Raw genomic sequence first — 21412 nt, 5'->3', positions numbered from 1 at the left:
CTGAGCGCTATGGGACTTAACTTCTGAGGTCATCAGTCCCCTAGAACTTAGAACTGCTTAAATCTAACTAACCTAAGGACATCACGAACTTCCATGCCCGAGGCAGGATTCGAACCTGCGACCGTAACGGTCGCGTGGTTCCAGACTGTAGCGGCTAGAACCGCTCGGCCACCCCAGCCGGCTCATGCATCGCCATCTTCAGCGATACGCGTCCATGTCGAAGGAGGAGGCATCTAGAGCAAATATGTAGATGAAACTTCCTGGCAGATTAAAACTGTATGCCGGACCGAGACTCGAACTCGGGACCTTTGCCTTTCGCGGGCAAGTGCTCTACCGACTGAGCTACCCAAGCAAGAGCACACGGCCTCTCAGCTTCGATTCTGCCAGTACCTTGTCTCCTACCTTCCTGCAGATCTTGAAGAACTAGACTACTGGAAGAAAGGGTAATAAGGAGACGTGGCTTTGCCACAACCAGGGTGATGTTTCCAGAATGAAACGGTCGCTAATGACTGAGAATTCCTACATTTCTGCGGAATCCAAATTGATCTTCTCCGATGTCACTCTTATCAGTTTTTTCTATTCTTGTGTACACAGTAATTGGTGTAAATGAATATTCCATTCATCTAAAACATACCCCGCTGGCCACCGTACGGTGTATGGTGGAGGGTACCCTATACCGTTGCTAGTTATTCCCTTTCCTATTCCATTCGCAAGCAGAGTGAGCGAATTACGACTGTCTATACGGCTCCGCACGAGCCCTAATTTCTCTCATATTATATTGGTGGTCATTACGCGGTCTTTACGCGGTTACCTAAATTTACGTAATAGTATCTCCCGAAAAGAGCGTCCCGTTCCCTCCATGGATTCCCATTTGAGTTCACAAAGCATTTCCGTAATACCTGCGTGTTGATCGAATCTACAGGTAACAAATCTAGTAGGCCGTTTCTGAATTGCTTCGAGGCCTTCCTTTAACGCGGCCTGATGGGGATCCCAGACATTAGAGCAGCACTCAACAATGGGTCGCACTATCGTTCTATAAGCTGGCCCTTTATAGATGAGCTATATTTCACCAAAATTTTCCAATAAAACGAAGTCAGTGACTCGCCTTTCCTTCTACCAACCTGACCTGATCATTCCATTTCATATCGTTTTGCGACTATTCGCCTACATATTTAATCGATGTGACTACGTAAAGCAAAACATTAATATGAATATGGAGAATAAGAGCGGTCTTATCACCCTCCCGTGGGGCACTCTTGACGATATCCTTGTCTCCGATGAATATTCACCGTCGAGGACAACACACTGGATTCTATTACTTAAAAAGTCTTCGAGCCACTCACATGTCTGGGAACCTAATTCGTACGCCCAGACTTTCGTCAATAGTTTGCAGTGAGGCACAGTGGGAATGATGTTTTTATAATGAATGGATTTGGTTCCATTGGACTTCGGGAAATATGACATGCCGTTCTCCTCTAGACCCACAAAGGCGTCAAAATCGATGACCAACGGGGCGACCCTTCCGCAACTGTTACGCAACTGTCAACAGACGCCCGCCGCTCAATACTTAACCAGCGAGCAAAATAGTTACCTCGTTCCTTCGATTTGCGTGAATCCCTAAATTTTGCATGACAACAACTTACCGTAGTCGATTACACTGCTTGGGTCACCATAACTGGATCATAAACACTTAATGGTTAACAAAATGATGTGCAAAACTTAATGACGAAAGTAACCTTCGCATGATCCGTCACTGCCAAGTAACAAAGCTCAGTGAAAGTTGGACCATACACAGAAAGAACTGCTACAGTATAGTATGGAAGGTAACTGAAAGAAATACGCAATGTGGCGAACATAAATGACACATTTAGCCAAAGATAATAATTACACTGAAGTGACTTCAATATACAGGGTGAGTCACTAACTATTGCCACCAAGAAGTAACTCCGAAAGTACGATAGGAGCTGAAAGTTTGTGGGACAAAAGTTGCATGGGACAACGTGGGCCATAATAAGACGTTGGTGTTTTGTTGCTATGAGGGGTCGCTTCAGAAAAAAAAAAAAATGGTTCAAATGGCTCTGAGCACTATGGGACTTAGCATCTGTGATCATCAGTCCCCTAAAACTTAGAACTGCTTAAACCTAACTAACCTAAGGACATCACACACATCCATGCCCCAGGCAGGATTCGAACCTGCGACCGTAGCGGACACGCGGTTCCGGACTGAAGTGCCTACAACCGCACGGCCACACCGGCCAGCGGGTCGCTTCAGAGATATGAAGGTCAACTTCGTTTTTTAAATGGGATGCTATAGTTTGGTACTTATTTTCTGATAGCGACCGTCGAGACGAATCCAACGATGTGTAACAGTAAGGTCTTTGAATGTCACCGAAGGTCAAAAAGGTGGCATGAACGTCCATTTACACAAGGTGTTCTAAGTGATGACTATTGGTATCACTGCAGTGCTGTAATCTTCTTATCATGGATTGGACTTCAAAGACCGTACTGTTACACGTAACTGAATTTGTCTCGATAGCCGCTATCAGGAAATAAGTACTAAACTATAGCATCCCATTTAAAAAAACAAAGTTGACCTTCATATCTCTGACGCGACCTCACGTAGCAACAAAAAACCAACGTCATATTATTCGCCCATTGTCCAATGCAACATTTGTCCCACAAACTTTTCACCTACTATCATACTTTCGGAGTTATTCTAGTTGGCAATAGTTAGTGATTCAACCTGTATAACTGTACCGCGGAAATCACAAAAGGCGAGAAATGATTCTTGGTAGGGTGAGTGATCACCCCGGAAAACATCGTTATTCTGTCACCGTACTCCTTTTCCTATGTGCATCGAATAGAGTGTCCTACCCGTTTCCACGACTTACACTATTGGCCATTAAAATTGCTACACCACGGATATGACGTGCTACAGACGAGAAATTTAACCGACAGGAAGAAGATGTTGTGATATGCAAATGATTAGCTTTTCAGAGCATTAACGCAAGGTTGGCGCCGGTGGCGACACCTACAACGTGCTGACATGAGGAAAGTTTCTCATACACAAACAGCAGTTGACCGGCGTTGCCTGGTGAAACGTTGTTGTGATGCCTCGTGTAAGGAGGAGAAATGCGTACCATCACGTTTCCGACTTAGGTCGGATTGCAGCCTATCGCGATTGCGGTTTATCGTATCGCGACATTACTGCTCGCGTTGGGCGAGATCTAATGACTGTTAGCAGAATATGGAATCAGTGGGTTCAGGAGGGTAATACGGAACGCCGTGCTGGATCCCAACGGCCTCGTACCGCTAGCAGTCGAGATGTCAGGCATCTTAACCGCATGGCTGTAACGGATCGTGCAGCCACGTCTCGATCCCTGAGTCAACAGATGGGGACGTTTGCAAGACAACAACCATCTGCACGAACAGTTCGACGACGTTTGCAGCAGCATGGACTATCAGCTCGGAGACAATGGCTGCGGTTACCCTTGACGCTGCATCACACACTGGAGCGCCTGCGATGGTGTACTCAACGACGAACCTGGGTGCACGAATGGCAAAACGTCATTGTTTCGGATGAATCCAGGTTCTGTTTACAGCATCATGATGGTCGCATCCGTGTTTGGCGACATGGCGGTGAACGCGCATTGGAAGCTTGTATTCGTCATCGCCATACTGGGGTATCACCTGGCGTGATGGTATGGGGTGCCATTGGTTCCACGTCTCTGTCACCTCTTGTCCGCAGTGACGGCACTTTGAACAGTGGACGTTACATTTCAGATGTGTTACGACCCGTGGCTCTACCCTTCATTAGATCCCTGCGAAACCCTACATTTCAGCAGCATAATGCACGACCGCATGTTGCATGTCCTGTACTGGCCTTTCGGGATACAGAAAATGTTCGATAGCTGCCCTGGCCAGCACATTCTCCAGATCTCTCACCAATTGAAAACGTCTGGTGAATGGCGGCCGAGCAACTGGCTCGTCACAATACACCAGTCACTACTGGTGTATCGTGTTGAAGCTGCATGGGCAGCTGTACCTGTACACGCTATCCAAGCTCTGTTTGACTCAATGCCTAGGCGTATCAAGTCCTTTATTACGGCCAGAGGTGATTGTTCTGGGTACTGATTTATCAGGATCTATGCACTCAAATTGCGTGAAAATGTAATCACATGTCTATTCCAGTATAATATATTTGTCCAATGAATACCCGTTTATCATCTGCATTTCTTCTTGGTGTAGCAATTTTAGTGGCCAGTGCCATGGAGCACGTGCAGGATATGTTGGGGAGACGTCTTGCAGCGGGTACACACGCACTGACGACCAGCCAGCAGTTGTCACTCACAAACCGTAAAAGAACAGAACGCCTTAACACAAGACCTTACCAATCACGTAGCCAGCACGAGAGAGCGATACTCAGCATGCATTGCCGTCGTGGCGACCGCGCACCGTTTTAAGAACCATGTCCCGCTTTTGTGATCATTATATACTGCGGGTACTTCAGTGTAATTATTGTCTTTAATTAAATGTGTCATTTACATTCGTCTCATTGTGTATTTCTTTCAGTTATCTTCTGTCCTATAATGTAGGAGTTCTTTCTGTGTATGATCCAACTTTCAGTGGACTTTTGTTACTTGGCAGTGACAGATTATGCGAAAGTTACTTTCGTCATCACATAAAAGTGTAGTTCCAATCGTATAAATTTGGTTTTCTGTGGTTGCCTTATTTATCTGCAGATAGAAGACGAAATTGTTTCTTAAGGAGCACCAGCGGCAGTTTCCTTCGCCAATCCTTATCCAGTCTGAGTTTATTCGCCGTATCTAATGACTTTCATGCAGACGGGACATCGGAGAAAAAAAATCCTTCCTTCTAACAACTATTTAAATTTTCACCGATTCCTGCCGGAAATATGTCCATTGCGTCAATTATCCGCCAGTTATTTCGGCTATTGAGTCACCAAGTATCACGCGTAATTATTCGAACTGGCAGTCCCGTACTGATTCCTGTAATTCGTCACAGACTCTAGCGAATCCACGCCCCCACTGCGGCTGCTGCTCACCCGCAAGAGTACTGCTTATTGGTATGGCTTTCCCGTGTTACCACACCGTAGTGGCACGTGTATAAAAGCTCAGAACTAAGGAAAGACGTGTACTGCTGTAAATGGAATTCAGACACGCCAGTGTGATGGGGGTACTGATTACTGAACAGTCGCTTAGTATTCTCCGTACACTCTCGAAAACAAATTTATTATTCGTTATTTTCTGATGTAACTTCAAACGAGGTTTCTAAGCTACCCAAGAAAATAAACTTTTACAAGCTCTTTGAGCGTAACATATTAATTCAAGGTTATGTCAGCCAAGCACACGACAGTCCCAGTTGTTTCTGAACTTACATATACCCATTGACACATCCCACAAACTACGTAATAACTATTCAGGGGCTTACAAAATGGCAATATGAGAAAAGCACGAACAATAGCAACCATGAACAATAAAAACCTTCGAACCCTAAAACATTCTGTACGAACATGTCGTCAGAAATCCTTGTCATTTATAGGGGTGGATTTTCTGCGTGCAGTGATTATTGCCTGGCAGAATGTTCCGTTTAAAGGCCATTGTACCTCATTTTCTTACTCAAACTGCTGCCCAGAAGCCACTGATCACCAGCTGTCGTTTAAGTCGGTGGAGACATTGCTCTCATTGGGGTATGCACCAGCGGCTTTATGTAATGATGAAACACTGATCATACCTTGATATTCGTGAAACTGGTGGATTCTTTACCATCAGTATTTAGACAAGTGTGTGTGACACCAGAGGAATTCGGTGTGAGCCGTCTGATTGTAAGCGGCAATTTTGTCTTGTTTCTTTCGGACAATCAGTATGGTCGGTAGCACATTGAACATAGAAAATTATATCGACATTTTGAATAATGTTACGTGCACACTGCCGCAACAGTATGGAACCGGAGCGACTCTTTATGAGCATAATAAAGTTGTTCGCAACAAATCAAATTACGCTGGATCGTGGTTCGAAAGAAAAGAAGACAGATGCTTGGATGACAACTACGCAATCGAACTCTACCCGTAAAAAATGGAATAAAACATTACAAGCGGAAACAGTTCTCCAAAGACTAAATTTTATATCAAAACTGGACATACACTAAGTGATCAAAAGTATCCGTACACCTGGCTGAAAATGACTTACAAGTTCGTGACGCCCTCCATCGGTAATGCTGGAATTCAATATGATGTTGCCACCCTTAGCCTTGATGAGAGCTTCCACTCTAGCAGGCATACGTTCAATCAGGTGCTGGAAGCTTTCTTGGGGAATGCCAGCCCATTCTTCAAGGAGTGCTACACTGAGGTGAGGCCTGGCCCGACGTTGGCGTTCCAAAACATCCCAAAGGTGTTCTATATGATTCAGGTCAGAACTCCGTGCAGGCCAGTTCGTAACAGGGATATTATTGTCGTGTAACCACTCTGCCAGAGGCCGTGTATTATGAACAAGTGCTCGAACGTGTTGAAAGATGTAATTGCCATACCCGAACTGCTCATCAACAATGGGAAACAAGAATGTACTTAAAACATCAATGTAGGCCTGAGCTGTGATAGTGCCACGCAAAACAACAAGAGGTGCAAGCACCCTGCAGGAAGAACACGACCACACCATAACACCACCGCCTTCAAATTTTACCCTTGGCACTACACACGCCGGCACATGACGTTCACCGGGCATTCGCCATACCCACACCCTGCCATCGGACCGCCACATTGTGTACCGTGAGTTTTCGCCCCACACAACGTTTTTCCACTGTTCAATCGTCCAGTGACCAAGCGAGGCCTCGTTTGGCATTTACGGGGGTGATTTGCGGCTTATGAACAGCCGCTCGACCATGAAATCCAAGTTTTCTCCTCTCCCGCCTAACTGTCATGGTACTTGCAGTGGATCCTGATGCAGTTTGGAATTCCTGTGTGATGGTCAGGATAGATGTCTGCCTATTACACATTACGACCCTCTTCAACTATCGGCGGTCTCTGTCAGTCAACAGACGAGGTCGGCCCCTGCGCTTTTGGGCTGTACGTGTCCCTTCACGTTTCCACTTCACTATCACATCAGAAGCAGTGGACCTAGGGATGTTTAGGAGTGTGTAAATCACGCCTACAGACATATGACAAATGGTTCAAATGGCTCTGAGCACTATGGGACTTAACATCTGTGGTCATTAGTCCCCCAGAACTTAGACCTACTTAAACCTAACTATCCTAAGGACATCACACACATCCACGCCCGAGGCAGGATTCGAACCTGCGACTGTAGTAGTCGCGCGGTTCCGGACTGAGCGCCTGAATCGCTAGACCACCGCGGCCGGCAGACATATGACACATGTGACACCCAATCACCTGACCACGTTCGAAGTCCATGAGTTCCGCAGAGCGCTCCATTCTGCTCTCAACCCATGTCTAATGACTACTGAGGTTGCTGATAAGGAGTACCTGACAGTAGGTGGCAGCACATGCACCTAATCTGAGAAACGTATGTTTTTGGGCGTGTCAGGATACTTTTGATCACATAGTGTACTTTTCACAGGCAGTTATCCGCAACAACACTAGGTGTGCCCGGCATGCGTTGGAGAGTTTGTTTTTCTTTCTAAATAGGTACACAGAGACAAAGCAGACAAATTTACATTTACAAAATAAATCAAAGAAAAGCATATTTTGTTCTTTAAATTAAATTTGAAAAAGTTTATTGAAGTGGTTTGCGTTATCCAATATTTTTGGTATTTCCGTTTGCTGCTAAAGCAAATAAATTTTTCGGCTGTAGCACACATGAGTATGCAAGAAATATGCGGACTGCTTACTGCGGAAAGGCAACTAGCCAGAAATGTATAAATTTCCGTTTTTCACGATTGTGGTTCTGAGTGGATCAGTAAATTGTTTACCGCAAAAAGGAAAGCAGTTTGCATGATAACACGAGTCTGGTTACGCCGTCAGTTTTCCGATTACTACAGATAGGGAACTAGTCCGCAACATGGTGATGAAGCTACACGGCCAGTTTGCTCACTACACTATGATGTTTTACAGAGTAGGGTTCAACTTCTTTGTGTTGTATTTTGTCACAGGTCACGTTGTAATTGTACTGTGAACTGTTACTATATCTGAATAAAATGTGTAACATTTTTCATCTACCATGAAGGCAGAGAGGAAAGGGCTCAAATGAACTGATTACGATGCTGAACTGGTACATCGAAAATAAGATCGGCAGGAACATAAAAATATTATAGGTGTTAGGGGATAATTGTGTAAGCCCGAATGAAAACAGTTCTCCGGTTAGGATGACGATGGCGCTCTGTGAGATCAAAAGATTCAGTGACATTAAAATTATTCCTCCTCTTACAGGTCACTCGTTCATGGCGAATGACGGGAATTTCGGGATAATTAGGAGGAACCTGAAGCAGCAGAAAAGATACTATACAGTTGATGATGTTGTTGAACTCATAAATAATCCTCTTAAAAGGATAACAAGTTTTCCATTGCTCAAATGAAGGTGGATTCTTTTATCGACTACAGTTCCTGGTGGCCTAAGTTCTGTAAAAGAACCAGCCTGAGAGATTACTCGTATGGATGAGACGTTCGTGGACACCTGAAAGGTTTGTCCCCTATTTCAAAATACCATGAGATGATATTTCAGCTGAGAATCCACTTTGTATTACGTGCAACAGGAATACTGCTGGTTTGACGATGGTCACTTTTAGGCTGAGAAAAGTTGTACAACCTTTAAAACTCCCCTCGAAGAAAGCATACGTTTCAGTGCTGCCTATAAATAACAACAAACTGGATGACATCAATAAATCTTTGGTCTATATCCTTCAAGACAAGAGGCAGTTTTGGAATTCAGTCATATCATAGCCGACAACAAGGGCATCTAGTGATCTAATAACTCAGTAATGCAACAATGCAAAACGTCAAATATTATTCAGAAATATGTAACGAACAATGTTTATTACAATAAAAGACGTATAAGGCGAGACGAAATAGATTCTTTTCGAAAGCCGCACAGTCCAGAATCGGTATGTCAATCCGTAAAAATCGCCTTGAACATTGAGGCAATCATCCCACCTACGCACTGGACTGAAGATATCCGTCTGGTAAATCGTCGTGTCTTGTTGCGTGAAGAAGTCCGTAACTGGCTGCTGCACATCCTCGTCGACCCTTCAACGCCTTTTTGAAGAGACAGAAGCAGTGATAAAGGCATTGGGACGCATCAGGACTGTCCAGCTCTCGCGTAGAATTGATTGTCGTTGTCCGTAAACGAATGAGGATGGTCTCCCAGGTCACCGGCGTCTTGTAGCGAATCGCGACCAACACAGATCTTGGCGTACTATTCCACATCGGTGGTTTTCGATTGCCATGCTGCCCCATACACATTCTTCACTCTCTGACGGATGTCAACCAGTGTTTTGCCATCGGCAGCCAAGAAAAGAATACCAGCACGTTGGTCCCTGTTTGGAGGTATCTCGTGACAACATCGCTGTAGTTCATACTATCGCATTTTCCGCGCACACGTCGGAAAGACACCGATGGCACTCTAATCCCTTGCCTACATGTTGGTGCTTATATATCCGCATCGGAGTCGCGTTACGTTGCATACGCGCTGCAGCAACATCCTCAAACGGAAACTCTTTGTTCGCCTCTTCTACAATTCTGTTTAAGACAAGTAAATCAATCCTAGAATTAATCTGAAAAGTGTACTGCAGAAGTGGAACATGTATACCACCAACAAAGCCCTCTCCCTCTTTCTTCTTACGTCATACTTAACTGATAGACCTACAGAATATGCAAGCACACCTACATCAAGAAACCAGAAATGCACGACGGAAGATAAATTGTATTAACACTAGAACGGCGGAGTTTCTGACATTCCTAACGCCGAAAAGAGGTCATTTTGACACCACAAAAAATATTTTCATATTTGACTTAAACAATTACTTCTTTAATGTTCGTTAATCCAAATTTTATTTCTAGTAATCTCAACAATTATTTACCATTGTGAATAATAATTACTAATTTATTCGAACAACAATGTATCGGACAAATTTATTGTTGCTACTGCTAACAGGTTTCTTAGCTGTAGAGTTTAATGTATTAACTATTCATACATCCTTCTAGACACATTTAGCATATTAGCTCCATTTTACTCTCACGCTTATTTTACAAACAGCTCTGTACTAATTTTCACTCAAGTAATTTGAAGCTGCTGGACACACTTAGCACAGGTGATTTCTGTTTATGCGCACATTTTCCGCACCCGGCTTTGTAGCACTTTACACAGTTTTCGCAGGTCTTGTTGCCTTTGCAGAGGCTGATTTGGCACTTCCTCCGCTTTCTAGGTGATTTCAGTCCCATATCCTCTTCCTCTGCCTGATGTTCTTGCTCTTCGTTTCCCTGAGTTCATTTGCCAATTTAAGTGTTAACTTCTTCCTTTTCATTTTCTTGTTCGTTACTATGTTATAGATGACACATGCATTTATAGCCACCGTGTCCAATATGTTGTAGAAGAAATGCCTTGTCCATCTCCTACACGCCACCGTCGTACTATATTTGTGGATCATTTGATCAACCTCGTCCACCCCGTACTTCGTTGCATCGTAGAACCTTATGGTTTCAGGTTTTCTCTTTCCTTTCTTGCTTTTTGCTACTTCAGCATGCAGCATAGTCAGAAGAATGACATTTTTATTCTTCTTTCTTTGTATGCAGTAAAGGTACAGTCTGTGTTGCCACTATTATGTACTATTGTGGTGGAGTGTATTTAAGCACTCGGCTTCCTTACTTCATTGGGAATTTCACGTTGGATCTTGTTCATTGCACAAACTAATGAAGTTTTCTTTTCTTTGATGGTTCAAATGGCTCTGAGCACTATGGGACTTAATTTCTGAGGTCATCAGTCCCCTAGAAATTAGAACTACTTAAACCTAACTAACCTAAGGACATCACACACATCCATGCCCGGGGCAGGATTCGAACCTGCGACCATAGCGGTCGCGCGGTTCCAGACTGTAGTGCCTAGAACCGCTCGGCCACCCCGGCCGGCTTCTATTCTTTGAGTTTTTATCAAGTTAAAGATTCGTAAAAAAGTTGTTTGTGGTCACATTTCTTCCTTGATTTGCACATGGCTCCAAGAGACGCAGAACGACGTACTCTCCAAGTGGTTGGGAAAGCATTTCATATATACTTGTCGTTACATCAACAGCCAACCAGAATTTGGGACCATATTTGTCTGGTTTGTTGGACATGTACTGAGTAAACCAGCATATTGCATTGCTCGGTAACAGTTGCTCGTCAATGGTTATATTTTCTCCAGAGTGGTAAGCGCGAATACTGTTTTCGATGAACTTTACCCAAACTTCAAATACAGGAGGGAATTTGTTGGCTGCCAGGCGTTCAGCTCGGGTTGATTTTTAATCAGAACGAAGGAGTCTGAGAAGCTCGTGAAATCTGTCCCTTGATATAATGTCCTTGATAAAAGCAGGCCCCGAAGTGTGCGACCAGAAATCATCCACAGACATACATTTTATTCACAATACACCCCGAACATACATGATAACTATCAGTTTCCCCAGTTCCTCGAGTGACGCAGTGCAGTCATTGTGATTTAATACTTTTCTAGCATCTGATACTGTATATTTCTTCATGAGACGTAGCATTGCTTCATCAAAAATAAGACGGAAGACACTGATGACAGAGTTGTCTACTTGTTGGCAAGCATGAGCAGTGGTACTTCCTCTCTCCTTCAGAACATTCACAGCTGACCGCCTTCCAGAAGATGAATATTTCCAATCTCCCACACGGTTCCATTCCTTGCAATCATCTTTGTAGACGCTTCCAACTGTACCTGCTGTATTGAAAGAGGTGATGATTGACGTGTATCAGTATCTGAATCCTCTTCCACTAATTGCCCCCTCGTTCACATTGTCTTCATCTTCACTTGTGTCAGGTACATAATCATCATCTTCGTCAATGAAGTCGATTTCCGATTCAGCTTCAGAATTCTCTAAGAGATGTAACATTTCTTCATCAGAAAGTCCACGCTGACGACACATGTTCGAAAACGTGTTTCTCGGACAAAGACTGCCTGAGTGACACAACGTAAGTTGTGGCGGGCTGGAATGTACACGTGCCAAGTTGCAACAATGAGGAGCAACTGCTCTGCGTTATTGCTCACTGATGTCACTATATTGTTGTATAATTTACTTATATTCTGAAGAGAAATGTCAGTGAGGCCAAGTTGACCACTTCCGTCGTTCTAGGTATACTGAATGAAATGGTGAAGAAAATTAAAATATTTTGTAAGTACTAAAACATCTTCAGAAAGAGGAGAAAAAATTAGAATAAGTCATATAACGAAGTAAAGACATCAACGAAGTAAATAATATGGATACGACAATGAACGAAAAACTTATGACACGGGTCATTTTGATCCCTTCCGCCGTTTTAGTGTTAAACCGGTTTTCTTCAGTTTCTTGTCTCTACAGTAAAAGTAGGAAATGTAAACATGTTGCCTTTTCGCAGTAAGTGGTTTATAGATATTTCACATACATTTAACATATTGGTATATATTTTTTTAATTCGTGTCTTTAGCGGAATGTCGTCCTTCAGTTTCATGTGTATTCTGAGGAAATTTGTTATTATGCCAGCAACTGATTGTCGTTCCAAGAACAATTACTGTCGCTGGCTGCTGTATGATTTTCTACAGTTGTACACGATGCGACTCGAGAGAGGACGTTAAATTTATCTGCGGTACTGAGCTGTGTGATATGATCCTTGGCCTCGAAATGTTATGCGCTTGATGACCCGAACAACGCGAATCTGATTCAGATTGCGCTTCATACATTTGACGTGTCCCAAGACAATTGTTTACAGGGAAGAAATACCAACAGGTCGTTTTCGAACTTTTATACATGTCACCTTTCTCATCGTCACCCCCACCTCTAAGTGGCTCTCTGCACTATGGGACTTAACATCTATGGTCATCAGTCCCCTAGAACTTAGAACTACTTAAACCTAACTAACCTAAGGACATCACACAACACCCAACCTCTAAGTGATAGTGTGATAATTCCACAGTATTTTTATGCAGATAATGTGTAACTTATACATCAAATTTGGCTGAAATTCCTTCAGGCAGGAGCTACAGAGATTTCCTGACATGTCAGTGTGTTTAGATCCTCCTGTCCCTAGCTCTAGGGGTGAAACGTCATCGTGAGTGTCACCAAAATACTAGAGACCCCGAAAAGCAGAGACTTGATGTTAGTATCAGTCGTTATCCAATAGTTTCACATGTGAAATCTTCCCTCCCCCAATAATAATTTTATGCACAGATTTATACAAATAATGAGTCACGTACACACAAAATTTGATTGAAACTATACCAGACGTTCCTGAGTTAATTTTCGAAGTCACCCAGCTTCATCCCCATCCCTCAGTGTGGTAGGTGGTTTTGTACCCACACAGAAACCCTTGGGGGCATAAGCACAACAGCTCATCAAATTTTGTTGTATTCGGATGAATTGAAGAGGAACGTACAGAAGACAAACAAACAAATATTCATTTTTATATATTACACAGGCTTATTTTCTGTCTGTCGACAGCTGTTTTTATTTCGAAATAACCAGTTTTGGGAAAAATCGCCCTTCTTCCGATCCTATCTCGTAGTACAAATAAGCCGATCTTAAAGCAACTACCAGTTTTGCTGTAGTACTTACGACAGAAAATAAATCTAATTTTTAACACACTATTATTTACTTTAAAAACATTGAACTCCAATGCAATTAGCTGAAATTCATTACCGCGTGACCGCTAGAAACAGCAGCTCCGCCTTCCGAACTGACCTGGAGGTGAGAAGACCTGCGGGGAGAACGAAAAACACTGTTGTTAATAAGACAACAATTCTTTCATTTAGTCCAACACCACATAATAATATTAAGTAATTGTAACCTAGCAGTCTGTGCGTACACACGCATGTGTGGTAAATATGGGAAGTAGCATACTTTCTGAGATGTTGGTCATAGTAGGGGCCGTAAGACGCTTCGTTGCAGAAAAAAGCACAGGCGTTTCATTGGAGCTGCAAGGCCAGCAGTGTTTTTTCATGTCTTTCTGTATCACAGCAGTGTATGGCTAAAACGGTTCAAATGGCTCTGAGCACTATGGGACTTCACATCAGTGTAGGTAACATTAGTTTGAGTATTAGGTAACCTGCAGTCAGTTGTTGTCTTGAGTAGTGTTGTACTGTAGCCTGTCATGTTATCTTACACAAGTAATTGAACTTTTCTGCTCACTGTTATTATGCCTTTTAAAAGCCTCAATAGCTGTGTACACTTTTTACTCTTTTAAACTACTTGTTAGCAGCGGAAGCCAATTACAAGTGACAAGGCGAATATGTAAGAAATGTATATGTAAATGTATTGTTGGCTGGGATATTGGATGAGGTGGGTTCACGTGTGAGAGAGGGTGTTCCTCAGAAAACATTTGCCGCTTTCCTTGATGGTATGCGAGAGTTGTGTCCCATGTGTATTTGCGGAGTGTAGATGAGTGTAATGGACGCATGTATAGTGTAGTATTGTATGATGAGAGAAGCTGGAGAACGAAACACAGCCTACTCCTCGTCGAGCTTACCGTCCTCAACTGATGGACTTACCGCCGTCAACAGTGTCACGCGTCCTCGTTTTATGAAACATCGCGGAGAGTTTTGGAATTTAATCCAGGACATTGGAGCTAAGACTGGCGATCAGAAACTTTACGCCATCATTTGGCTCCCATTGTCGGCCAAATAATTGCAGTGAAAAACTCATCCACCACCAGAATTCGAACCGGCTCACCTCCAAGTCGAACACCACTACACAGAACGTGCATTAGCAACCTTTGCTGCGCAGGCGGGTATGATTGTGTGTTACGGTGCGGCAAATGGATGCAGCATGGCGACCCTCGCTCTCTACGCTGACACATCATCCACATCGCGGAGCACCATCTGATAAGCTGTTGCGCAGGCTTTCCAGCGTACCAGGCACGCACACGCTGGAACATAAACATTGTAAGGCCTCGGCCATTACGCGCTCCTGCCGTGGAGGAGTTCAAATTAGTCGTTGGGCAAAACAGCCATCAACTGAAGTAAGCAACGCCAACTAGAATATAATCTGGAACAGCCGTCTGAAGATCAGCCTGTCGGTTCGAAACCGTAACAGTGCTATTTCTGAAAGTAAACAGCTTATTAACAGTAGCTAATGCTCTTTTCTTCTTTGCAAGAATGAATCCATAAAAGTTATTGCCACGCAGAACCAATCAGTTTCCTGCTATGAACTTAGCGCGTTCTTCTTAAAGAATCTATTTTCTACATTCGGTAATTATTTTTATGGTGATATGTTGAGCAGCATATTTCCGTTTTATTAGAATACCTTCTCAATTTTTTGGATAGAAATCAGTTATTTACAAAGACAGATACAATGTTTTCCATCCCCTGTCTAACATCAGATTCGGATCTTTCCGTTTCCACTCTCCATGTGTTTTCTTGCGCGAATTTATCACGTGATTAATTAGTATTCAACAAATTTCGTTTTGGAGTCTGCTGTCACCTTCTGGGTAAGCTTTCCGTAGGGACGCTATATTCAGAGCACAGTTCAGTGCCCCAACTATCACAGAGCTAATACATGGAGCCTTTGCGCTAGACCGCGAATGAACGCACAGTGACGTTCTAGAACAGTAACAAAAGCTTCTCGTTACCCAGCGAGGTGCCATATATAGGAAGTTGACAAGTGAGTCTTTCTCACAAAGACAGGACCTAATATGGACATGAAGTAATAGCCACGCAGCCAAGATGAAAAGCGTATTCTGTTGCAACGCGAAACAAGAACGTCAACAGAGATAGTTTTCACTACGGTGCACAGATAATATGTGTTAGAACACAAGCGAACCTATTTCCAGAACATTTTGCTTTTTACTTTCTCGTTATATTTGAATTTTCGCTGTAGTGTACTTCAGACAAATGCATCTAAATGCAACCAAAAATGTCTAGTAAGTTACGTGATTAGCAGATGAAGCTGGCGACATTATAAGAACCATGCATTGCTGTTCTGGGCGAAGTCTTTCTGCAGGGGTTTTGCTGTTGCCTTTCTCAGAACATTTATGAAATGTCTATATCGTGTAGAAGACTACAATGACTAGTTATTCACTGCAATCCGGTGATGATGTCGTTCCCGATGAATATAGACTGGTAGAAAGGAATAAGTTAAACGCGGTGCCGACAGATAGCCCATTCTCTAAGAACATGATGGAGAGCTGATACAAACAGACGGAGCGGCAACAGTAGTTTCACAGACACTCCTTTCGTAAGACCGTGCTGAGAGCTTTGAGGCATAGCCCACGACGTCAACTCTACTCCTACTCTTTCCAACCACATACCGAGAATGATAATTTCTTCCACGATTAGGTAACGAACACATTATCTCTAAATCGAACGTTAGTGTTTATTTTTAGATGAATTGTGAAACTCTATTTTTATAAGGATAATAATTGACAAACCCGGCATTGCTAGGGGATTCATTTTGGCAGTTTTCTATTAGAAAATTAAAGAATAAATGAACTGCGTTTGTAGTGTAATATCGAAAAAATTTCGTTTCCATGGATTGGTGAAAACACTTACGAAATTATGTAAGAGGCTATATGGCAGACGCGGAGAGCTGTATGTTGTGAGGTGGTTTCCAACTTACGATTATTTGCTTTTAGGAGTACCGCGATATGCTGTCATTGAAATTGTACTGAAGCCAAAGTTAGCATGCAACAGTAAATCAAGCTACGAAACGTATGGAAATACTGCAGTACCTTTGTTTTGGACAGTTGTGAGACATGATTTTCTTTTCGCCCACCTTTTTCGTTCGTCCATCTATTGCTTCAGCTATTGAGGTCATTCGTGCCCCTCGGCAATGTTGTTTGCGTCAAATCGTAATTCGCGAAAGGTCACCTTTACATTCGTATGCTAACGCGTAAACATGACTTGTTTAGTACAGCACGTCTGCTACAAAGGAACATTTTAAGACCTGTGACCAAGACGAAAGTCTTCCTTTTGTTTATTCTTACTATATATGTACTCCTGTTGTAGACTCGGTGTGAAATGATCCTGGACAGTTTCTGTCCGATGGACGCTGTTTGGTGTCTACAAGGCTATTTTGTAAACGTCTCTACGGCAACGTCTCTTCATTACTCTATAGTTCTATAAACGGCTATCGTTTTCGCCTACAGTCGTTTGCACTTCGTAGTTGACAGCTGTCAAAATCACTACCAGGTGTCAGGGATATCCTTAGGTTGACTCGACTGTAGGTGTGTCTTACCAGTAAAGAATAGACGAATTAAAACTTCAGGCGTGATGCACCATTTTTTCCGGCATCTTAGTGTTTATCACGCCATTTCTCTTGAACTATGTGTAGTACAATTATATATTTGTGTAGGTACACTCAGCAGCTTATGTGTATATTCTCTGAGAAATATGTTGCGAATGGAATTAATAGCAAGGAAGTAATAAACTTTAACGACATGCTTGATGCGGCAGTTTTTGACGCATCTCACTGTTTATGACGCATTATATACGGAACTATGTTTGGTATCAAGATATAATTTTGTAGGTGCACTTAGCGGCATCTTCGGATACTATCTGTAAAGCGTATTGCGAATAGAATTTGAAGCACAAAAGAAATAAATTTAAACGCCATGAATGTTCTGCACGCATCTCACTGTTTATTACTTCATATCTCATGATTTATGATATGTAGTTTATTGATGCCTGACGGTAACGAATTTGTGTACCAATTTGGTTGAAATCCATCGGGTGCTTTAGGAGGAGATGTGGAACGTACACACATACACACATCCATTTTTATTATATGTATGGATGTATTTTGTAATAATAAACCGAGTGAAAGAGGCCGCACTCACTAGTTGGTTGGAGAAAATTTCATAGAAAACCAGCAGAGGGACTCGTAGCTTCTTCTTTGTTTACATAAACTGTAGTAAGTAAGTTTATCCTGCCTGTAGCTTAGAGCAAACGATGAGTCTCATACGAAAATACAATACCTCTCATGGATCATGGCTAACAGCTCTAAACTGCATATAGGCTAGTAAAAATAATAATCCAGTCGATATCACCCTACTGACAATGAGAATCTAGTAACACATCTTTCTACGTGGAAGTAAGCTCTTCAACAGAGTACATAAGAAGACGATTTATATCCAATGAAACAACAAGTATACTTTTATCAGTCACTATTTATCTCCACGACCCCTTTAGAAGGTTTAAACCTTTGTCATCAGCCGGATTTACATTTGTTAGTATGACATGTGTGTGTGTGTGTGTGTTTGTGTGTGTGTGTGTGTTGTGTTACAATTTTGTGGGGAACTTGTGACACTGTCTCCAGTGGTCACAGGCTCCTTTGTCTGCCGTAACACATCACATGTAAACTGTTGAGGTCATCGGTCTCTAGACTTACACACTACTTAAACTAACTTTTGCTAAGAACAACACACACCAATGCCCGAGGGAGGACTCGAACCTCCGGCGGGAGGGGCCGTGCAATCCGTAACATGGCGCCTCAAACCTCGCGGCCACTCCGGGCGAAAAAAAGGATCCTGTGACCACTACAGACAGTGCAAGTTACCCCAAAATCGTAACACAACCCATTCATATGTCATACTAACAAATATGAATCCACCTGATGATGGAGGTTTAATCTTTCGAAACGCGTCGTGTAGATAAATAAACAGTGACTAGTAACAGTAAACTTGTTGTTTCATTCGATATTAGTAACAGTCGCGGTAAAGCGTAACCTATAATGTTCGCATTTAACGTCAAGACGATTTATTTACTGTGAAGGTAGTTCCGAAGAAATTTTATTAGTACTTTTAAAAATTTTTTTAATTACATTAAATTACATGCAGTTCGGCGTGGAAGATTTGAGACTATTCAATGTAGTTGTACACGGAAATGTCCTTCGAAGATGATGCTAAAACTAGTTTTAATAAAATAACGAAGTACTGCGATATTTAGCATTCTCGCTTTTGTCGACAAAGAACAAAGTCATCTTGTGGTTTCCATATTCATACTATGCTTATGCTTTGTGCAACGTAACAAACATTGGTTACCCTCATTTGTCTCTTACATCTCCTTGGCTTACTTAGTATCTGATGACAAGATACCCAGAACTTTTGCTTTTCTGTTAACGTTAACACTAGTTCGTGACAAATTATGAATGCTGGAAAACAACTTATAGCACCAATCGTGCCAGATGAAACAGTATCGTTTAGTAAATGAACCCTGTGGCCAATGTTATAACTACGAATATTAATCTGAAGAGGTGTAAACCGCTGTGTGCAGAAATTTCAAAACCGCTTCATTGGAATCATAGTAATAATAGGAACCGTCTTCAAAAAATGTTACTAAGAATTACTACCCTAACAAGACTACTCGTGACATATTTATATTGTTGTGCGGCAGTCTTCAGGACGCTGCCGAAACCACGTCGTATCATGTAGATATTGTCGTATATGTGTGGTTAAAGCTGGCTGTGTAAATTGAAAATCACGCGATCTTTACATAATCATTATGAAACAAGCATGGAAAGATTCAGAATAAAGAGAAGTTTATGCTAAATATGAGTTTAATTTGTATTCTGTTTTGTTTGTTTCATGTGATGCCAATTCGCGGCAGGTGGTGGTTCATGTTAAGTGTTGGGTTGCCGATAACATTGTAGGGTTCTCCGGAATAAGCCAGCTCTGAGCTCGCACTGCAGGCAGGAGGCAATAATTACAAGCAGGTATCACAGGTAGTTGCTTACTACTTTGAACAAACGTTTATGGCTGGGACCGCATAACGATCGAAATGTCATACTCACGGACATTTTAACATCTGAGATGGTGTAATAGAGTCACAAAATACGTATAATAAGCAGTTTTGTTAAAACTGACAGTTATGGTTCAATAATTGGAAACAGTATAAGGGTATCAGGGTCATAGCCATAAATGGTAGCTACAGATATGAAAGAAACGTGTCTGAATAACCAAGGTATAGAAGCTTGGATGTCTTACACTTATTCCTTTGGCTTCGCCATTGACGTAAGACAAGGACGGATGCTGTTATAAAGAAGGGTAATATAAATGCAGGGTATTCAAACCATCGAAATAGTGAGGTTTGTTCAGTCAATAAACCCTCAGTAACACTGTCTAGCAGTTCAAACGGTTCCCGCTCTCTTTCTGCAATTATTAACTCATATATTAAATAATTTTTAGTTGAAATGCTATCAACAGCTTTGGTGGACACAGATACTAAGGGAACATAGAGACGTATGAGGGCATGTGAAGCGATTGATGATGATCCGTGCGTGACATGGGGACGTATAAGCGAGGCGGTTCCCTTGACGCTGTTCGGGAGGAGTAGGTCACGTGCAGGCATAGGTTTCACCCTCCGCCTTCTCTGAGCACCATCATACAACACAAACATAACACTACAACATACGCGCACCCATTACCCTCACCTAAACTCCACAAATGCACATACTACACATACTACATGCCCAATGTGCTTGCAGAATGAAAACGCTTTCCGACAGGCTGTTGAGCCCAGCCATGCGATATCCCAACCGAATAAAGCCATATTTACCGGTATAGGCACTATTGTTTCAAGTCTGTCTGCTCTGCCATCGCAGCTACATTCTGGTATGAAGACGGCTTAATAGAAAGCAATTTGGATTGCGCCGGTATCAGTAATTTAATTTTAGAAGCTGAAGGTTCAAAGAGATTATAACTGGAATTTAGCCACTTATTTTGGTAATAATTCACTGTTTTATAACACCGATTGTTAGCTTTCACAGACAATGGTGACTGCCTGATTCTGATGGACATATTTCGTAATGAGATACGTACAAAATTTTCAGTTGTTGCGGTTCTCAGAGAATGGTAATTTATCTGGATGCCTGACTTAGGTGTAATGTTAATCGCGCGGCATCAGCCGAGCGGTCTCAAGCGCTGCAGTCATGGACTGTGCCGCTGATCCCGGCGTAGATTCGAGTCCTCCCTCGGGCATTGGTGCGTGTGTTTGTCCTTAGGATAATTTAGGTTCAGTAGTGTGTATCCACAGCACATGTGGCCTGTAATAGAAGAAGTGTCATGATGATCTCGCCATTGGCAAAAGATTCCGGTATAGTCCCCCATTCGGATCTCCGGGAAGGGACTGCCGAGGGGGAGGTTACCATGAGAAAAAGATTGAATAATCTACGAAAGGATAACGTTCTACGAGTCGGGGCGTGGAATGTCAGAAGCTTGAACGTGGTAGGGAAACTAGAAAATCTGAAAAGGAAATGCAAAGGCTCAATATAG

General features: G+C 42.5%; 1 non-coding gene across 1 annotated transcript; it reads right to left on the bottom strand.

Moving 5' to 3' along the window:
• Window positions 1–278: 278 nt before the first annotated feature.
• Window positions 279–353, bottom strand: Trnas-cga (transfer RNA serine (anticodon CGA)). Its single transcript has one exon. It is a non-coding gene; the product is annotated as a tRNA-Ser (tRNA).
• Window positions 354–21412: the final 21059 nt, after the last annotated feature.

This window comes from Schistocerca serialis, chromosome 4 (genome assembly GCF_023864345.2).
Source record: "Schistocerca serialis cubense isolate TAMUIC-IGC-003099 chromosome 4, iqSchSeri2.2, whole genome shotgun sequence".
In the NCBI taxonomy this organism is placed as follows: Eukaryota; Metazoa; Arthropoda; class Insecta; order Orthoptera; family Acrididae; genus Schistocerca; species Schistocerca serialis.
The sequence above is the reverse complement of the archived record's forward strand: the minus strand, read 5'-3'. Positions and strand labels throughout refer to the sequence as shown.